The following is a 17,012-nucleotide window of genomic DNA, read 5'->3' on the forward strand; positions in this document are numbered from 1 at the left end:
ATATATTACTGAAACTCAAAGACTGATGACCCTTAACTGATAAGAATAGACATCAAAATTTTCAAAACTCAGAGCGAACAGCTTGCAAACGGTTGGTGATGCTTTCCGGATTAATAATTATCTATCAAAGCCAATACTTCTGTGCAATTATACCTGCTTAGTAGACCTCTGCTTCTTGAACTAACAAAGTATGTCATGAAAAAGTACAGATTGTGTCCCTAGAGAAAGTAGGGAGGCAAATTTAGTTATGGAGAGAATTTATTCATCAGAAAGATTGTATGGATTTGAAGAACTGGGAACCAGGATCAGCATGAACCAACAGAGTAGGCCGAAGCTACACACATTAGAAAGAGAATTCAAATTGTTTCCCCAGAGTCAACAAGGATTTGCCAGGGACCAGCCTCACAAAAACACCTCTTGCCAGGGTAAGGGCATGGGAATTAAAAATATAGTAAAGAATATGAAAATGCGAATGAAAATAATAAAACAGAGAAATATATAGGATAGTATTGGGATGGAATTTCCATGAGTACTGAAAATTCCCCTGCGTTTAATTTCCTAGTGCTTAAAATATTCTTGATCCCAAAAGGTAGGAGTAAGACAAAAGACTGCATTAACCTGGCACAAGGAAATGAACATGCCAATTGAAGGTTGCAGGTTACAGTCATTTTGTTGCTAGAACAAAACAAGTCAGGCTTATACCCTAGACCAAAATGTTCTGTAGGCAAACCACTCCCTGGGTGGAAGCCCAAGTTATTTCCATAAAGGGAACTGGAACTTAGTTGGATCCTTAGACTTTTGTTTGATGTAGGAACAAACTATTTCCCTATTCCAGAAGCACAAGGTCTGGCAGTTAGCCACACCTGTTGACAATAAGCTTGAGAGAGCAGAACTCTCTGATTTACAGGTAGGTGGGACCTCTGTCTGAGTCAGAAGCACAATAACCTTGAAGGAATTAGACTGAAGTTCCTACTCTCTGACCTTTGGCCAATGTTGAAATAGGCCTTTTTGGGCCTCCGCAAGGATTGGATATGATGATGATTTAAAAAGTGTTCTTTTGTAATACCTCTTGGTCAAGGCTTTTTGTGTCACAGTTTGTAAGATTTGAAAAGGGGTTAACTGGTTTTGTAACTTCATGAAATTTCCCACAAGCCCAAAGATGAACTGAAAAAAAAAAGCTATTTTTCATACTATTTACTAATCTAAAGCCTGAGAATGACTTATGATGGTAAATAAATTAGAACCACAGGAGTGTTTATGGAATAGAATTGAGTTTGACATTCACCTTGTACTTTCTGTGCTGCAGAAAGTGAAAATATCAAGAGTAACCCAAAGACTGTATTCACTGAGAGCCCCAAGGTGTTGTTTTATCTTTAGCACAGTGGCTATGTCTTAATCTACTACTGTCTCAGCCAGCAATTGCAACTCATAGTTACTGGCTTGCTTCTAGCAGTGTCCTTCTGAGAATTCTGCTCCAGAAGGCACTGGCCCTGTTGCTACTGCTAATGGTAGCTATAACTAAATCTCTATCATTCTAATGACGAATAAGACTCACGGTTCAAAGGCTGGGGTGAAAACCTGGGAGCACAGATATGTTGAGTACCTACTAGCTAACCCTCCAAACCCCACCCTATTACTTCCTGTGTCTCTATCTCTCCTAGATGCCCTCTGAGGCTCTCTGATTACTTTCTGTTAACTAGTTGTCAATGCAGCCCTCTGACCCAATGTTAATTTATTTGATTAACACGAATGCAAACTTGGGGGATTTATATTGTGATGGAATATCCCCCAACACTAGGGAACAGTGAAAAACCTTTGTTTGGAAAGTAATGATTTTTTAAAAAAATATTTGTATGTGATTTGATTCAGCTTTTGAACTAAATATATTGGTTCAAAGAAATTAGTATTGCTGGATTTTGACCAATTAGGCACAGACTTTCAAGGCCTTTTGAATCTGTTAAGAACATTTTGATTGAGTTACTGTTGGTTTTACTCTGGCAATGTATGTGATAATGATCTCCTTAGGTTTGTGAAAAAGTTGAGTTTGTAGTAGAAATTTCCTTGTGAAATGAGAGTCTGTTTTTGTACTTCTCTTTAGCTTTTCATTAAATTACATTGCAAATAATTGATCTTTAGCAGCATTCAGAATCATTATTACATTTGCAGGTCTTACCCAACCAATTTGGTAATTTGTGGTTCACTCATTTAACTTCTAAACGTAGTAGAAATTTATGCTAATTCAAAGCAATAAAAATAATGGATACTTGCTAGAAATTTCTTTTATTGTCTATACCACCAAAGCAAGGTGCTCATGCTACTCCTGAAAGTTTTTAAATAAAGTGATTGAATTCTTCCCAGGGTATTCTTAAGTTTCGTTAGCTGCTAAGTGTTTCGTGTGGATCTGTGCATAGCATGTATAGGAAAAAAGAGAGAAAGCCTAGTGATGACGGAAACAGTTCATCAAGATGAAGTCTCAATCATGAATATCTATGCCCCTAATGCAAGAGCACCCACATATGTAAAAAAATATTACTAAAACTTAAATTACACATCAAACCCCACACACTTATAGAAGGATACTTCAACACTCCTCTCTCACCAATGGATAGGTCAACCAGACAGAAACCTAACAGAGAAATAAGAGAACTAATGGAGATAATGAATCAAATGGACTTAATAGACATCGCTAGAACATTCCACCCAAACACAAAAGAATATAACTTCTTCTCAGCACCTCAAGGAACCTTCTCTAAAATTGATCACATACTCAGGAACAAAGCAAACCTCCATAGATACAAAAAAATGAAGTAACCCCCTATGTCTTATTGGATCACCAGGGATTAAAGTTAGAATTAAAAAAAAAAATACTACTCCCAGAAAGCCTACAAACTCATTGAAATTGAGCAGTCAATTACTGAATCACCCCTGGGCCAAGGAAGAAATAAAAAAGAAATTAAAGTCTTCCTTGAATTTAATGAAAATGAAGGCACACCATATCCAAACCTATGGGACACTATGAAAGCAATTATAAGAGGAAAGTTCATAGCACTAAGTGCCCACATGAAGAAAACAGAAAAAGCTCACATTAGCAACTTAACGGCACACCTTAAAGCTCTAGAAAAAAAAAAGAAGAAGCAGACTCATCCAAGAGTAGTAGAAGAAAGGAAATAATCAAGTTGAGGTCCGAAACCAACAAAATAGAAACAAATAAAACAATACAAATAATCAATAAAACAAAGAGCTGGTTCTTTGAGAAAATCAACAAGATTGACAAACAAATCCTTATCCAAACTAATTAAAAGGCAGAGAGAGAACATCCAAATTAATAAAATCGGAAATGAAAAAGGGGACATAAAAACAGACACTGAGCAAATTCAGAGAATCATTAGGTCTTACTATAAAAACCAATACTCCACAAAATTGGGAAATGTAAAAGAAATGGACAATTTTTTAGATAGATACCATATAATAAAATTAAATCAAAACCAGGTGAACAATTTAAATAGACCTATAAGTTGCGAGGAAATAGAAGCTGTCATCAAAAACCTCCCAACCATAAAAAGCCTAGGGTCAGACGGTTTTAGTGCAGAATTCTACCAGAACTTCTAAGAAGAGTTAATACCTATACTCCTCAAAGTGTTCCACATAATAGAAACAGAAGGGACATTGCCAAAGTCTCTTTATGAGGCTACAGTTACCCTGATATCAAAGCCACACAAAGACTCAACCAAGAAAGAGAATTACAGACCAATCTTACTCATGAACATGGATGCAAAAATTCTCAATAAAATATTGGCAAACCGAATCCAAGAACACATAAAAAAATCATTCATCATGATCAAGTCATCTTCATCCTAGAGATGCGGGGCTGGTTCAACATACAAAAATCTGTTAATGTAATCTATCATATAAATAAACTTAAAGAAAAAACCATATAATCATTTCATTAGTTGCTGAAAAAGCATTTGACAAAATTCAACACCCCTTTGTGATTAAGGCTTGGAGAGATTAGGGATATAAGGATAATATCTACATATAATAAAAGCAATATATAACAGACAACTAACATCAAATAAAATGGAGAGAAACATCAAAGTAATTCCACTAAAATCAGGAGCAAGACAAGGCTGTCTACTCTTTCCACATCTTTTCAACATAGTTCTTGAAGTTTTAGAAATGGCAATAAGACAACAAAAAGATATCAAGGGGATTCAAATGGGAAAGGAAGAATCAAACTTTCATTGTTTGCAGATAATATAATAGTGTACATAAGTGACCCCAAATTCTCTACTAGAGAACTTCTACAGCTAATAAATACCTTCAGTGCTGTGACAGGATACAAGATCAACTCAAAAAATCAGTACCCCTCCTATATACAAATGATAAAGAAGCTGAGAGAGAAATCAGAGAAACATCACCTTTTATAATAGCCACAAATAACATAAAATATCTTGGGGTAACACTAACCAAGGAAAGGAAAGACCTATGTGATAAGAACTTTAAGTCTTTGAAGAAAGACACTGAAGAAGATACCAGAAATGGAAAGATCTCCCATGCTCTTGAATAGGCATGATCAACATAGTAAAATTGGCAATTCTATCAAAAGCAATCTATAGATTCAATGCAATCCCCATTAAAATCTCAACACAGTTCTTCACAGATATTGAAAGAACAATAATCAACTTCATATGGAAAAACAAAAAACCCAGGATAGCCAAAACAATCCTATACAATAAAGGAACTTACAAAGGCATTATCATCTGAAACATCAAGCTCTATTACAGAGCTACAGTAATGAAAACAGCTTGATATTGGTATAAAAACAGAGACATTGACTAATGGAATAAAACTGAAGACCTGGATATTAATCCATACCAACACCTGATTTTTGACCAAGAAGCTAACATTATATAATAGAAAAAAAGAAAGCATCTTCAACAAATGGTGGTGGCATAACAGTATGTCAACATGTCAAAGAATGAAAGCATAACCATATCTATCACCATGCACCAAACTCAAGTCCAAATTTTTTAAAAACCTCACCATAAAGCCAGCCACACTGAATCTGATAGAAAAGAAAGTAGGAAGTAGCCTTCAATGCATGGACACAGAAAACCACTTCCTAAATATAACCCCAGTAACACAGACACTAAGAACAAAAATAAATAAATGGGACCTCCTGAAATTGAGAAGCTTCTGTAAAGCAATGGACACAGTCAATAAGACAAAAAGGCAACCTACTAAATGGGAAAAGATCTTCACCAACCCCACATTAGACAAAGGACTGATCTCCAAAATATATAAAGAACTCAAGAAATTAGATATTAAAATTCTAAATAACCCAATTAAAAATGGGGTACTGAACTAAACAGAGAATTCTCAACAGAAGAATTTTAAATGGCCAAAATATACTTAAGGAAATGTTCAACTTCTTTAGCTATTAGAGAAATGCACATCAAAACAATTTTGAGATAACATCTTACATCTGTCAGAATGGCTAAGAGCAGAAACACTAATTATAGCTTATGCTGGGGAGGATGTGGAATAAGGGGAACACTTTTCCATTGCTGGTGGAAATATAAACTTGTACGACCACTTTGGAAATCAGTTTGTCGGTTTCTCGGAAAAGTGGGAATCAACCTACCTCAGGATCCAGCAATACCATTCTTGGGAATATATCCAAAAGGTGCTCAATCATACTACAAAAGCATTTGTTCAACTATGTTAATAGCAGCATTATTTGTAATAGCCAGAATCTGGAAACACCCTAGATGTCCCTCAACTGAAGAATGGATAAAGAAATTGTGGCACATTTACACATTAGAATACTACTCAGCAATAAAAAACAATGACATCTTGAATTTTGCATGCAATTGGATGGAATTAGAAAACACTATTTGAATGATGTAACCCAGACCCCCCAAAATGAATATGGTATGTACTCACTCATAAGTGGATACTAGCTATGAACAAAAGACCTTGAGCTTATAATTCAGGATCCTAGAGAAGCTAAGAAATAATGTGATCCCAAATAAAAACATATATAGACCCACCTGGAAATTGGAAACAAACAAGATCACCCGACAAAATTGGAAGCATTGTGCAGAGGGTAGAAGGAATGCAAGAAGGGGACCTGGAGGGGAGAAAGGGAGGGTTGAGAAGAACTTGAGGGAATAGGATTGTCGAGATGGAAGAAGGATAGATATGAGAGCTAGGAAAGCAATATCTTGATTGAGGGAATTATTATGGGGTTAGCAAGAAACGTGGGTCTAGAAAAATTCTCGGTAATCCACCAGGATGACCCCAGCTAAGACCCTAAGCAATAGAGGAGAGGGTGCCTGAACTGGCCTTGCCCTGTAGTCAGACTGATGATTATCTTAAATATCGCCATAGAACCTTTGTCCAACAACAGATGGAAACAAAGTCAGAGACCCACATTCGAGCACTGAACTGAGCTCCAAAGATCCAGTTGAAGAGTAGAAGGAATGAGAATATGAGCAAAGAGGTCAAGACCATGAAGGTTTCATCTACTGACACAGTTTACCTGAGCTAATGGGAGCTCACCAACTCCAGCTGTACTGGGAAGGACCAAGCATAGGACCAAACTCGTCCCTCTGAATGTGGCTGACAGATGTATGACTGGGGCAAACTGAGGGGCCATTGGCAGTGGCACTGGGTTTTATCTTTACTACATGTACTGGCTTTTGGGGATCCTATTTTCTTTAAATGTATACCTTGCTCAGCCTAGATATAGTAGGGAGGGCCTTGGAACTTCCACAAAGTAAAGTGCCTTCCTTACCCTCTCTTAGGATTAGAGGGGGTGGATGGGTGGGGGTGTGGAGGGAATGGGAGGAGGGCAGGGAGCAGGAATTTGGATTGGTATTTTTTTTTAAAATCTAATAAATTCAAAAAGAAAAGAAAAGAAAAAAAATAATGATAGCAGTGATTGGTCAGAAGTGGCATCTATCAAGCTGTTTACAGACTTTCCTGTGAACACAGCTTCCTTGTATTTGATTGGGAAGGAAATCAGGCAGGCTAATACAAGTCTCCAGGATATCCCTGTTCTCCTGTGTTTGGCATTTGTTTCCATATTTATCTTTCTTCAGATGCTCTGATACAAACTTAAGACTAGAGCAGTTGTTCTCTGCCTGTGGGTTGAGACTCCTTTGAGAATGACCTTTTCATAGCGGTCACCTAAGACCATCGGAAAACACAGATATTTACATCATAATTCATGACATTGGCAAAATTACAGTTACGCAGTAGCAATGAAAATAATTTTATGCTTGGATGTCATCACAACATGAGGAACTGTATTTAAGCATCACAACACCAGGAAGGTTGAGAACCACTAGTCTAGAGAATTTTCACATTTTTGATTCTTCAATTTAAAATCATTGTTACTAGATTTGCTTCTAAGACCCATTTTTATTTCCCTCTCTAGCTCAAAATAGAAAAAAATGATGTAACACAGTACTTGTGACACATTTTATATTCTGTTATTCCCACACAGGTTGCATTTCGATTTTTCTATACTTTAATATTATATTCTTTTATTTTATACTTATATTTTTTCAATTCAGGAAGATTGTTTCTTATTAAAGAGCATTCATCTTTTTATCATCATCACAATCACAGTGCTTGCTTTCACATCTAGAAAGCACAGCATGGCCAGTGCCAAATACTTTGTGTTGCATTAACGGTCTTCCTGGCTGCTTTCTAGAGTGGGTGCCATTGTGAAGATGAAAAACAAAGATGGCCAGGAAGAAAGCGAGCAGTTGGCACCACATTTGCAGTTGCTCTCAAGTTCCCCTGGCCACTGCTGAGGGATGCCAAGGTTTTCTTTTAAACAAAGGTCCTCAGCCTCTGTGACTGTCTGGAGCTCTTATTCTTTTGCTGGCTCCGATCTTTTTCCTGCTCTGATTTTTCCTTGATAGGTTTCTGTATATGTGTTTAGTTCCTTCCTACTCCCCTTTCCATTTTATCAGTGGGTTCTCTTCTACCTTGTAAATCCCCAGGGATTATCTGGAAGGCAACAGTGAATCTGGGAGAGCACAGGGCTCTGTTTACAGGTATGTTACTAGATGGCAAGATAAGGCAGCACTGGGAAATTAGTCATAATGAGGGCTGCTGTCCATGGACAGCAGGAAATTGCACTCCCTCAGTTTTGTGGACTGTGACTGCCTGGAGTTCTTACAGGGACAAAAGGCAAAAATAACAACTGTTGCTATATGATTCATCTTTTCAGCAAACTAGGGTTGTAGTCCACTGTACACGCATGTTGTATGTGTCTTCCTTCTTGCTTGGTGAAGGGTGGGGATAAGATAAAAAGGGAGATATTCACTTCATTGGCTTTCCCTTCCTCCAAACCTGGTATGAAATTCCACTTGGCATAGGTTTCTAACACTTGGCCTGGGTAGCTCACACAGTGATACCTAGTATATACAGGAAGCAAAATTCAACAGAGCACCTTTGGCCACAACCCATGCTTCCACAGAAGAGGAAATAAGCCATTAGCCTACTCTCTACTTGCTGAACTCTGGCTGCCATCACTGCAAGGACAATATTTATCCTCATCTCACTTCATCTGAACTACTATTTTGTTTTCAAGGCACAGATGGGTGACAAAACTAGATTATTCCCTCTCACAGTCAGGCAACTCTTAAGATTAGCGGTCATAATGCCCTTAAATTAGGTATCCTTAGGCACTGGTGACTTTGCAAGACAAAGCAGCTCATAGGAAAGGAGTGAAAATTTAAAGTTCCTTTCATTATAAACATTGTAAATAGAAAGGATCTTAGCCGACAGATTCATAGGGAATACAAAGATGCTATAAACATTCACACTGCAGATATATAGAAATCCAGAATGAGAGGAATTAAATTTGTTGTCTGGTGTTAAATACTAAGAGACACAAACCAAGACATGGACCAAGGTTTCTGGAGTATGGAAAGCTCTTATGGAACATTTTAGCCAAGAGCCAGGAAGAGAGGATGTTTGTTAGAAGGAAAAAGAAGAAAGGCATGACCAGAGATAGTTTTGTGTGCTTAGCCCTAGGACAATGTCTGACTGTTGCAGGTGTTAATGAGATGTAGGCAGAGTTGTGAAAAACTGATTCAACTGGAGGAAGGAGTGGAGAAAGGAATTGGGGTGGAGGATTGGACAGAACGAAAAGGTGGATAGGATAGGAGACGATAGAAAAGGGAGAAGTGAGGGAGAAATTACTATAGACAGAAGACAATAGAAAAGAAAAATCTGATATATTGTAGCAAAGGAAGATACCAGCTATTTTAATAATTGGTAACAAAATCTTCATTAGTGAGAAAATATACTGGTTCATCAGTATGTGTATACATTACCAAGTAGTTTAATGAGTCATTTAAAAATGAACGATGGTCTAGCTATCATAATAGTATATTATCAAGCATCTTTAAAAAGTATAGCCAAAAATTGTTCCCATTATCACAGGTCCTCCAAATCTGATTTATTTGACAAAGCAGCAATAGAAAATAACAGAAATGACAACATTATATCAGCATTTCCATTTTTTTGATCAATGTAACAATTTTGACCAATCATAAAGTCAGGAAATAAATATCCCTGAAATTTCTATTTAACCAAAGACACTGATTTTATCTACGTCACAGATTCAGTTTGCATCTAGGATTACTAGATATTGAGAATCATACTGATATTGACCACTTATTCCGCAGAGTCTTGTAGACCTTTTGGGGATGGCAAACAGGGTCTTCTAGGTGGCTGCCCTACACATATGACAGAAGGACTTTTAAATCTCCTAGAATGAATTCCCATGGAAGTGCTTTAAATTCCAAATAGTGTGACTTCATGCAAGTACGTTAACCTTTTCTCAAATCTTAGTTTATTTTGGGAGAGCTAAATCAAGTAAGTTGTAGAAAACTCTAGTAGAATGTCTGGGGGGACTTACAGTGCTCTCCAGTGGAAGTGTATTTCCTCTTCCCTATTTGTTCTGTCTCTGACATTTTTGTGTGTGAGAGAGACACAGAGAAAATAACACAGTTTAAGTAACTTGGCAAGTTGTGTTACCTAGCAAGTTTGAGTTGAAAAGTATATTTAAATTTGTGAGAAAATTTAAGTATAATACTTGAAAATCAATGTACTTTGTCACTAGTGAGAAATAAATGCTCAACATTATTTCTCCAGGCAGTTCTAAAATTATTGGACATTGATACTGCTTTATCGGTAAACAAGGCATCTTGCACTTGGATTATCACACTTGTGGAAGCTGCAAGGGAAGCCAGCCAAAACAAGACAGAGCACATTGAAGACACCACAGTGGGACCTATAGAGGGAGACACATTCAGGGAAGGGGATAGTAAGTTGTATGGAAAATAAAAGAAGAAAGATGAACCCTGAGCCAGAGTGGCCTGAGCAGGAAAGATGGAATGGAGGGCTAACTGGAAGGAAGGGAATATTATATAAAAACCACATGAAAGCCACTTTGTATATATACACCTCACAGTATACCTTAATGGACCTTTATTAAGGCTTCTGGTTCTGTTCCTATGTGTGATTCCTGTCTGTGTGAGTGTGTGTCTCTGCGTCTATGTGTTTCTTTTTTTCCTTCTTTCTTTCTTTTTTATTTTTGATTTTTTTGAGACAGGGTTTCTCTGTGTAACATCCATAGCTGTCCTGGAACTAGCTCTTGTAGACCATGCTGGCCTCGAACTCACAGAGATTTGCCTGCCTCTGCCTCCTGAGTGCTGGGATTAAAGGAGTGTGCCACAACCACCCAGCTTGTTTCTTAAGCTTTTTCTTTGACTCTTTTTTTTTTGCCTGCTTTTGTCCTATCCTGGTGGGTTTTTATTTTGTTTTGTTTTATTATTATTTCTTAGATTCCTGTTTGTTTGCTAGTAGGAGGCAGAAAGGGTGTGGATCCAGCAGGGAGAGGAACTGAGAGGAGTAGAGGGAGGGAAAACTGTAGTTAGAACACATTGAATGAAAAGAATGTATTTTCAATTAAAAAAAAGCAATCGAAAGGATGGTATAATACATGTGAAATGAAACAATAGAGTGAAAGGATTAAAGGGTTAATTAGGGTGGGGTAAGGGAAAGGAGGAGGTGGATTGACCAAACTTAAGGATCTATGAAAAAGCCTTATGAAATTGGCTAGTTAGAAAATTAATCTTGAAATACAATGGATCTCTGTGAGTTCGAGACTAGCCTGGTCTACAAGAGCTAGTTCCAGGACAGGCTCCAAAAACCACAGAGAAACCCTGTCTCAAAAAACCAAAAAACAAAAAGAAAAAAAAGAAATACAATGTTATGAAATGGAAGTTCACATGGAATTATCCTGCATGAGTAGACAGTGTGGCTTCCAGACTAAATGAGTCATTAAATGAAGATTATAGTGCAAGGCCTGGGATACGTCCCTATGAATTCTTAGTCAGGAGATCCCCAGAAGTCTCCAGAACAACACAGGTTGCAATACTGCTCTTGGTTAACCTCTGGGGAAAACCCTGTTACTGAAGACATCACATACTTTGGCTGAGAAACCAGTCTCAGAACAGTAGGAAACATCATCCTTGCTGACCATCTTTCCCAGTGCAGGGAAATGTTATGCTGGCTTCAGGGAGGAAACAAACAAACAGAGTAGGTCTGACCCAGTGCAGGACCTGCAGCTGCAGTACTGACATGCCAGGGAAGGTTTGTGCCAGGGAAAGAGTGACGGAAGTGTCACAGAGTAGTACTTTATGAAGTGATGTTAGGCCAGATCCACAGGAGGGAATTTTGTTCCTGGTTCTGACAGTTGCTGGGGGAAGAAGAATCACACTTTTTTTTTTTTTTGAAGATGTGACCATTGGTAAGATTCTCAAGCTCCAATGGACAGCCTTACACGCATGCACATATGATTATACAGAGACAGTACTAACTAGACTTGGTGAGAGTAAGAAAAAAGGCATGAAGTTGAGAGAGAGATGGACTGAGGATAAGGGAAGAGTTGGGGAATTGGGGAGTAGCAATGATCATATTTCAGTGTCTTTCTGTATGGAATTGCCAGGAATAAAGAAAAAAGCAAAGAATAAAATACTTGATGTTTTATTATCCTGCCTTTCTAAATGGCATACAATATAACTGCACAGACCTATGTGTGTTGACTTATTGCTCTTTCTAATGTAAAATAAGATTCATTAAATTCTAAAAATAAATTCAGATCCTATTAATATAATGTCCATAGTGAATGGATATTTTTTCAAATTTTGAGATATCCTTGTTCTGTCTCTCCCTCCAAAAATCCAAAGAGAAAGATCTCTGCTAATATTTGCCCAAGACACTGATTTGGCTGTTGGCTTTTAATTCAGTTTAGGTGAATGGAATGGATCATCAGAAGGGTGACAATTCTCAAAGACACTATAAGTCTTTGCATGACCTGCTCTCTCACTGCCAAAGAAGTATAAATGTAACACAAAGAGTGACACTTTTTCTGTCCTAAACTGTTTTTATTGCAAACCCAATTTCTCTAGTACAGAAAAAGTCTCCAATATTTCACTAGAGAAGAACATGTAATTATGGATGCTTTATTTGGCAATCTTTTTATCTTTGGTTATCCAGTGCTTTAAGAGAAACAATGGGGTGAGGGAGGTGGTTCAGTGTACTCATTGAGAGAGCATGAGGGCCTAAGTTCAAATCCCAATCACCTATGTTGAACAGACACTTGTAGTCATAGTAATGTGGGGGCAGAGAAAGACTACCTAGGGTTTACTGGCTAGTTTGCCTAGCTACAGGCTCAGCTAGAGACCCTTTCTCAAGGAAATACATTGGTGCATGACATAGAAGGGCACCTCATATCTTTCCCTAGTGTCTATGTATGTGTAGGTGCTTGCATCTGTGCTGCGGGATATTATTTTAAGATGTATTACATTTATTTATGCTGTGGAACATTTGTTTAATGATGTAAAGATATACTGCAATCTTTTATGTTGCATCTGTTTTTAACTCTGTGAAACTGTGTTGCTTTGCCTGTCTAAAATAGCTGATTGGTCTAATAAAGAGCTGAACAGCCAATAGCTAGGCAGGAGAACGAAAGAGGCAGAGCTGCCTGGCAGAGAGAATACATAGAAGGAGAAAAACCCTAGAGAGGAGAAAGGATGAGAGAGGACATCAGGGGCCAGCCAACCAGCTACACAGCCAGGCACAGAGTAAGAAGAAAGGTATATTGAACAGAGAAAGGTAAGAGCCCAGAGGCAAAAGATGGATAGGATAATTTAAGCTAAGAAAAGCAGGTTAGGGGAGCCATTATGGGGCTAATAAGAAACTCAGAACTAGAGAAATTCCCAGGAATCCACAAAGATGACCCCAATTAAGACCCTGAGCAATAGGGGAGAGGGTATCTGAACTGGCCTTGTCCTGTAGTCAGATTGATGAATATCTTAAATACCATCATAGAACCTTCATCCAGCAACTGCTAGAAACAGAAGCAGAGATCCACCGTGAAGCACCGGACTGAGCTCCCAAAGTCCAGTCAAAAAGAAGGAGGAGTGAGAATATGAGCAAAAAGATCAAGAGACCATGATGGAGACACCCACTGAAACAGTTTATTTGGGCTAATGGGAGCTCACCAACTCTAGCCTAACAGGGAAGAAACCAACATAGGACCAAACTAGATCCTTTGAATGTGGGGGACTATTGTATGGTTAGGGCAGACTGTGGGGCCACTGGCAGTGGCACCAAGATTTATCCCTACTGCTTGTACTGACATTTTGGAAATCATTCTCTTTGGATGGATACCTTACTCAGTGACCTGCATATAGTGGAGAGAACCTTGGTCATTCCTCGGGTAGTATGACTTGCCTCTTGTCTGAGGAGTGGATGGGAGGGGAGGGATGGAGGAAATGGGAAGAGAGGATGAAGTGGGAATTGGAATTAATATGTGAAATGAAAAAGATTGTTTTTTTAAAAGATGAAAGAAAAAAGAGAAAAACAAAAATAAATTTAAAAAATGAAAAGCTGGCAAGAAACAAGTCAAGCTAAGGCCAGGCATCCATAAGTAATAATAAGCCTTTGTGTATAATTTATTTAGGAGGGAAGTGGTGGGGCCCCCAGAGAGCATAGAATAAAGAGTAAAACAACTAGTAATACACTTGCACATACATATGCACATTCACCATGTACATACACACCTGTACATAATATGCACATACACCATGCACACACACACACAATTGTACACTACATATGCACATATAGCATGCATGCATGCACACACACATATGCATATACTCTCATTCTCAGGAGAAATCAAACACACTACAAAAATATGTTTTTTTATTAATATGGCCCATACCATTCAATTTCTATTTTATTTGTGTGAAAATTTGTATTTAAAAAGCTAGAATGCCAGGAGTGGTGGGACGCACCTTTAATCTCAGCAATCAAGAGGCAGACACAGGTGGATCTCTTTATCCGAGGCCAGCCTGGTCTACAGAGTGAGTTCCAGGATAGCCAGGGCTACATAGAAAACCCTGTCTCCCCTCCCCCCAAAGCAATAATTACAATCATGTTCATCTTAAAAGTGCTATTGAAATAACTTCACACCTAACTCTCTTTTGTATTTTTTTCCAAATCTGACATAGATTGGGATGGATGCGTTTTATTAGTTTGAAGCAAATGCTTTGGTTGAAGGTCAATAATCTTTCTCTTAGCAGACCAAGTTACAAGCCATGAGCTACGGAAATGTTTTTACGCCAAGCATCCAATATTCCTGAAAGTAAAGAACTTTACAATACTGAGTATCTTCCAAACCACGATTTTATTTTTCACAATATGCTTCTCTCACAAACATTTAGATAGACAAATATCCCCCATTCCCATCTTATGCATCAAATGTTGTTCTGAAAATAGGACCATATGCCTAAACAGTCCATATCTTCTCTACCAGATTGTCTCCCAGGAGCTATACCTCAGTTTTTGTGAGAAATGCTGTTCCTGGGAACAGTGCCTGCTCACTAAGAACATGGCTGCAGTTTTCCAGAACACCCTGCACCCCCAGAGTTCTCTCACCTGGTGCTGTTCTAGCTTGGCTTGCATAATAAACACACCGTGCTGTGCTATGAGCAATAGCAAAACAGGGATATCGTATTTTGCATTTCATATTTAGTATTTCTTAAAAGATACAAAAATTATGTTAAAAATCTGAATATATTTAAACTAAGTTAGCATCAATGTTTAGTATGCACAATCAGTCATCTGCCCCCTGGACATCAGGAACACATTGAAGTCCCCCTCTCCCCTCTGTGTCAAGATCTCTTCTATTTACACACACCTGTCCTTTTGCGAGCACCACATTGGCCTCATCTCCATTGTTGCCCTTTTCGTTTATATTCCATTACACCCACTATGAAAAGGATTGATTTGTATTATATGTTAATAATCTTGTACAAACACTGCCCAAGGAGCACTTTTCTCTGTTTATAGATGGTTTTGAAGCATTTCTCAATAAGTTTTTTTTAAAAAAAAAAGTCTGAGGGGACAGGTTTTACTTAACTTCTATGAGTCCTTTCTCTGTAATGTGAAAGACATCATGTCTGTTCTCTGAATTGTGTCTGGCCCTATGAACAAAACCATGTTTGACTCTGCACTCTAATTAATGGAGTTCACTTTCCGGCCAGGTCTCTATTGGCAGCACAGGATGGATCAGAGCCAAATCTGAGGTTGGTTGCACATTGAGTAGCCTAAACACATGCACACACGTGCACACACACACACACACACACACACACACACACACACTGGGGGTGAGAGAGAAAATCAGCAAATGCAGTTAAACTGGAGTAAAACTCCATTGCGAATGATAATTTCTGTATCCTCAATAGCTCCACTTACTCTACAGTTATCCCAGAAGAATTTCCCCTAAGCTTCAACTCCCAACCAAGAGATAAACTGACAATCACTCAGCATCTGTCCTTACTAACTCGGATACTTGCTTTTCAATAATTTTTCACTCTGGGTTAATATAAACTTGTCTTACACCCACAGCAAAAGGACTTGTGAAAAGCACAGTCTCTGCAATGAGCATGTCTGGGTCTCAGCCTAACTGCATATTATTATATGATCAGAGCTATTACTCAAACTCTGAAGACCTCAGTGTTTTTATCTAGGAAGTTAGAAACTTTTAGAACCCACCTCTTTTGCACTGCTGTACACATTAAATGGGGTTTAGTATCCAGCACAAACATTCATTAAATGTTACTTGACATTATTACTGTTATTATTGTTGAAAATGTCACTTTATCCGCACAATGAAGACAAAGGCTATCATTAAATGTGGACCATTTTAATCCAGCTAAAACCGATCCCCATTGACAACTGATATGGGGACACATTAGTTCCCAAGATCCCTGAAATATTTATAGCTCCTAAGAAATTCTACCTGGGCTTTCTCATAGATGAGTGTGGTTCTGACAGACAACGTTGTCTGAGCTCTTTCTTGATTTTTCCCTTCCCTTCCTTTCCCTTTCCTTATCCCCTCCCCTCTCCTGCTCTCCTCTCCTGTCCTTTCCTCTCTTCCTCTCATCTCCTTCTCTCTCCTTTACTCTCTTCTCCTCTTCTCTTCTCTTCTCTTCTCTTCTCTTCTCTTCTCTTCTCTTCTCTTCTCTTCCCTTCTCTTCCCGTAGTTTCTCCCCTCCCCTACTCTCCCCTCCTCTCCTCTTTCTTTCCCTTCTCCTCTTCCTTCATTTTTCTCCTTCTTCTTCTCTTCCTCCTTCTCCTCTTCATCTTCCTCCTCCTCCCTTTCCCCTCCTGTTTGTCCCTCCTTATTCTTCTTTTTTTCTGTTAGTCTCAGAAAAATAATATTTTTTTGTTTACTTTATAAGGTAAAACTTTTTTCAGCAAAAAAAGTGTTAAGAGTGCTGAGGCTTATTGCAGGATATCAGTAGATGCATTATTTTGAGTGAGAAACAGTGATAAGGTATATTCTTGGGAGGGACAGTAATCTTACTGAGCTATGTTTCTGTAGCAACACCACCAAATAGACA

This window comes from Microtus oregoni, unplaced genomic scaffold, assembly GCF_018167655.1.
Source record: "Microtus oregoni isolate MIOR12 unplaced genomic scaffold, Mior012 000025F_ref0000491, whole genome shotgun sequence".
In the NCBI taxonomy this organism is placed as follows: Eukaryota; Metazoa; Chordata; class Mammalia; order Rodentia; family Cricetidae; genus Microtus; species Microtus oregoni.